Source organism: Hibiscus syriacus, unplaced genomic scaffold, assembly GCF_006381635.1.
Source record: "Hibiscus syriacus cultivar Baekdansim isolate YM2019G1 unplaced genomic scaffold, ASM638163v2 tig00111234_pilon, whole genome shotgun sequence".
In the NCBI taxonomy this organism is placed as follows: domain Eukaryota; kingdom Viridiplantae; phylum Streptophyta; class Magnoliopsida; order Malvales; family Malvaceae; genus Hibiscus; species Hibiscus syriacus.
Window position 1 is genome coordinate 134,728 of NW_024063028.1, and position 4,242 is coordinate 138,969.

The 4,242-nt window shown below is 34.8% G+C and overlaps 1 pseudogene; it reads right to left on the reverse strand.

Moving 5' to 3' along the window:
* Nucleotides 1–253: 253 nt before the first annotated feature.
* LOC120156686 lies at nt 254–3,689 on the reverse strand (annotated as a pseudogene).
* Between the last annotated feature and the right edge of the window lie 553 nt (nt 3,690–4,242).

Here is a 4,242-nt window from a genome sequence, read left to right on the forward strand (position 1 = left end):
GCATGGCAAGTGACGTGCAAATATCTATTCAAACGACGACACATTAAAATTCCGAACACGGAAAACGTGTAAAGTTGAAACAAGCTTTGCATAACAAAATATTGATGCCGGTTGCAATGTTCAAAAACGTAAAACTGATCCACATGCGTCGATACACAACGATTCGCATGAAATATTAGCAGGATGTAAGGCACGATGAAATGGAATCCGAATAGCTTGCCTGCCTTCAACTTGTATCTGTAGTTTCTTCTTCTAAATACCAAACTTCACGAAACTGTCCTTCCGTAGCAAATGGATGAAATAAACAGATTTTTCAACCATTTATCCTGAAAAACAGATAATAGCAAGAATCATAGGCTGGTATGGGATATTTATATTAGAGTTTACATTCTTAAGTTAGCAGTCAAGAGTTTAGAAAAATATGGTAATAATTTGGAGTTCCATGGTTTGAGCATAACAGACCACGATTCCCTTTGATCGAAAGGTAAATCCATGAAGAATATACAGCCTGTGTAAATTGAACTATTCTAGTTCATTTCTAACGTAGAGCGCTTACAGGACACCATTCAATAAACGATATTCCTAGGTGACATTAGCAGGTTGCATGACAATGACATCCTAGAAGTTTTTAAGTTTTGAGCGTGATAGCTAATTTAACACGGATCACTGAGCCCGCTTCAATTGTTAAAGATAGTGATAGAACTGTATATAACATCATACACCCTTAGGAAGAAAAATCCTGCAAAATTAGATTACCTTCACATGGGTACTCGGAAAAGCAGATGTGCGTAAAAGTTTCTTGCATCACGTCTTGTGATTTTCTCTTGGGTGCGCCGAGTATGAATGCAGCTTGGTCATCTGTAGCAGCTGCTGAGGTAATCCGATATCCTTTTTCCCATCTTCTATGGATCCCCTCACTTGGATAAAGGAAATCGAGTTCGACAACCTAGTTAAAAAAATACAAAAATGATTATAGATGATTACTACAGCATCACATAATCAAGTGTATTATTAAGCTGGAATTGGACCTGTCTAGGATAGCCCACATTATGCGACATGACAATGCCCCATTTGTTGCCTGCAGTGGTCATTGAAGTCACAGAAAAGCCTTCTTTCCATTTCTTATTAATCCATTTGAAAGGAAATACATCACAAACTTTGTAGGACTGTTGTGTGTAGGGAGGTACCTTTGGAAGAAATAAGGAAAAAGCAATATCAGCATTAACGTCCACCACCGAATTAAGTTCGTGTGATGTGATTGATCAACATGATACCCATGACTGCCTTATCAGTTTGGCATAACTCGCCAAACTAAACATATGAACTTAAACTCTCATGAAACAAGCCATGCTTTTGGATAATTTATAACTCGGGAAGAAAAAAACTAAGGCAAACACGATTTTACCCTTTGACATGACAAGTGGACTGCCGTTGCTAGCACCAGCAACTGAAGTGATGTAGTAATTCTTGTCCCACTGTTCCATTATCCACTCCTGAGCATATTATCAGTAAGGAATAAACTTCCTATGACTTATCTAATTACATGAAACCGAAAAGCTGACAACTGAGAATCAGTAATTTCTACCTTGTGCAAAAAAGATAGGCGATAACTCATAAACCTGAGATGTTAAACCTGTCCCCACATCCATAACAATGGTCCACAGATTCGACGATGAAGCTACACAGCTAATATACAAGCCATCTTCCTTCCCTTTCTCCACATGTTGGTAGAGTCTTGAATCCATAACATTGTAGTGATATCTGCAGAGAGCATTATGAATTTTTAATAACAAAGGAGGAAGAATCTAATAATAAAAATAGCAGGAGCTACTTTGAAGCAAATTTTCACCTCTGCTTCATTGAAGGTCTGGAATTATGGACTGAGATTCACTGACAAGCATGAGATCCTAGTCGGAGTTTCTTCTTAAGTGGCTCACCGTCTTCCAACTCAGTAACTAATCTTCCCCTTTTTTGACCCACCTGATGCATTAAAAATCATCAACAATTTCTTTAAAATATAAACTTTTTGTTTAAGATAAGTTGTTGGAACAAGTTAAAATTCCGGTCAACAACCTTAATAGCACCATCAATTAGGATAGGGTGTATTGGTGAACTGAAATCTATGCTATTATGGAAAAGGGAAATGAGTTTCGAGTAATTTGGCTCTTCATCAAATTTCATATTTGTCGCAATCTCAAGAAATGTTGAAAAGGTGGAGGGCACAAGTAACAAAGCATCTCCGAAGAAGCTGCCATCTTTTTCTTACAAGCAAGAAATCCTTTGTTCTTGCCCTGCAGTTCCATGACAAAACAAAGCACAACACATTAATGACAGGAGACAGTAATTAAGCTATTCTCATTGGAAATACAAAGTGAAAGAGTTGAATAAACTTACAATGTAGCCTTGCCAAGGAAGTTTTCCTCAAGTAGACATATTAGTGTGTAAGCCAATGACTCAAGGTCATCCCTTCGACTACCAGTCCTACCCAAATGAGCGTGCACACTCGCATAGCGTACGGTTCCCCTAAATTGAACAAAATAATAAATATTTTAACATGGCAAACTAAACGTTCAAAATCTTTCCTTCTTCAGTCTGAACTCTGAAGTAAGAAAAAGCAAGTAGGCAGCAAGTCAATAATCATATATCACTTTAAAAACTATAAATAAATAGATTCTCAAGCAAATGTTCAAGTTCATAACATAACATACGCAGCCTCAGCACTTGGAGCCCATTACCTAAACACATCAGGTCTTTGGTTATAATCAACATGGCGTCCAGAACCTGTTTCCTTCCATCTTGAAGCTGAAAAGAACCAACAATTTTAGTCCATTCCAAAATAAAATAAAATAGCAAAGCATCTCTAATACGTAAAGGGAAAGCAGTTATACCCAACCCGAGATCAATTAGATACAACTTCTTCTCATTTATGGTCCCAGGCTGACCAAGCAAAAAGTTCTCAGGCTTAATATCTCCATGTACAAAACTGAAGCAGATAAAAGAAATTTGAAATACAACAGAGAGTAAAAGAAGTGAGGGGGAAACGGAAATGCAGCAATTTTAAAGTGCCCTTTCTGATGAAGCTGCTCAAGAATTGATATTGCCTCCACTGCTATACAAGCGACCATCTCTTCTGTCAGCCTATACCAAAAACCAAAACAAAATATATCAGCAACAAAGTTTTAGTTAAAAAATTCAAAACATAGAATTCTAGGGAAACCGAGGAAAATCCCAAAGAGGAGAAAGATAAGAATAATTTCTTACATCTGGTTGTCTGAGTTCCAAACAACTCAAGCAACCCATAAGCTTGGACCTAGCATATCCATGATCTAGATTCACAAAATTCACAGAAACATCAATAAGGACCTTCAAGTTTTTTCGTTTTCCAAAATACATCAGTGGATTTAAAATTCTTTACAGAAGAAACTGACAAGGATGTAGTAGCCTCCCAGTTGACCTTCGTAATGAACCAAAGGAAGTCCATAACAACCATTAAGATTGCTGAATGATGTTTGAGACAGAAAAACAAATTAGGTCTTAAAAATTTGGAAGTTCAAATGACTGAAAGAATTAATTCTGGCATACCTGTACACTTGCCACTCATAAGGAGGACCAGAACTGCATCCCTTACCATTTCGATGCTCAAGTTTCAAAGCAACCTGCAAAACGAAGCAGGATATTGATATTACCATATTCATAAGTAAAAACTGTAATTTCATTAAAAATTTGGATAGATTATTTTATTTGCTAATAATAAATCAAAAGTTTTGTTGAGTTAATTTATCTCCAATATTATTTTTTAAAAGTAAGAGAAATTAATTAAAAAATAAATATGTAATTTTATATCTAATAAATAAAAAATAATTCAAATATTGCTTTCATGTAAATTTTTATTTTTATAATTAAAGATGTTTTCAAATTAATAATGAGGTTGAAGTCATAAAAAAACAAAATTTCATGTGTTGAATCCCACCGTGTATAAAATTGTATGTTAGGTCACTCTACATTTTAATGCAATTTAAAGGTTTCTATTAATGTGAATTTCGTTAAATAATTTTAATAGTAAAATAAAATATTACTTTTTTAGAGGTTTCGGATTTAAACAGTTACGTTTACAATATATATGTAATGTTTTTAAGCTAATTTTTTTAAACATATATTAACTTATAATTACTTCGTACTATTCAAAACAATATCTCCCTACGTATAAATATTTACTCTAGATTAACTTTAGTTATATTCTAA